This window comes from Poecilia latipinna, unplaced genomic scaffold (genome assembly GCF_001443285.1).
Source record: "Poecilia latipinna isolate Pla-1442-1.1 unplaced genomic scaffold, P_latipinna-1.0 Scaffold2146, whole genome shotgun sequence".
In the NCBI taxonomy this organism is placed as follows: Eukaryota; Metazoa; Chordata; class Actinopteri; order Cyprinodontiformes; family Poeciliidae; genus Poecilia; species Poecilia latipinna.
The window spans coordinates 6,589-7,537 of NW_015114762.1; positions in this window are offsets into that span (position 1 = coordinate 6,589).

Here is a 949-nt window from a genome sequence, read left to right on the forward strand (position 1 = left end):
TTGAGAGCTATAATGTTCCAGCCAGATGCTGCCGCTTTGATTCTAAAGTCTATGGCGAAATCAGATACGCTCTTCTGACCCTGCTTTAGCCCATGCAAGTCTCTGGAGGAGGATGTTCCTTCAGTTTCCTGGCAGAAAACCTGCTTCAATTCAGTTAGAAACTCGGGGTAGGAACATCCATAATTAGTTGCTGTGGTAAACCGGGCTTCAGCCCACTCTAAGGCTCGCCCCGTCAACAAGGATAATACATAAGAGATCTTACTGTCATCATTGGGAAAACTCTGTGGCGAATGGTTAAAGACAATGGTGCATTGGAGGACAAATCCTTTTACCTTCTTGATGTCACCAGAAAACTTATCTGGAGTTGCCGGGCGGACCTCAGAGAACCCGGAGCGGACGGGCGGATCCGGGACTACTGACGGAGCAGATGGGGAAGCAGAAGATTGGTTAGCGTCCTGTGGTACTGAGTTCTGTAGGAAATTGGAGAGTTCAGTTAATCGTCGGTTAGTTTCGGCTTGGCGATTCCCCAGCTCTCTCAGAGCTGCATCGTGGGACTGAATGAGTGCGTGTTGGTCCGATATCGCTCTTCTGATCGCGTCTGCGGAGGTCGTAGCATGGCCTGAGTGTTCTGTCATGGTGAGTTTCAGATTACGAACCCACATGCAAGAACACAAACAGAAGAGATCGATAAAGTGTACAATAATAAGTTTTATTGAAGTCAGGGGGGGGTCAGGAAGCGAATACTGGAGCTGATGACCGGGTCGTCTTACTGCCAACAGGAGAAGCTGGGTTAGAACCGTAAGGTGAGAATCCTTTAAGAATATTCCAGGATCTGACTTACTTGGAAGGAAAGGGATGACGATTTGAGCCGCGACCAGGGCGGGGGTAGGTTGGAAAACGGACAGGTATGAACCGCTGGTGGAACGGCTACAACTGTGGTTCGATGTAT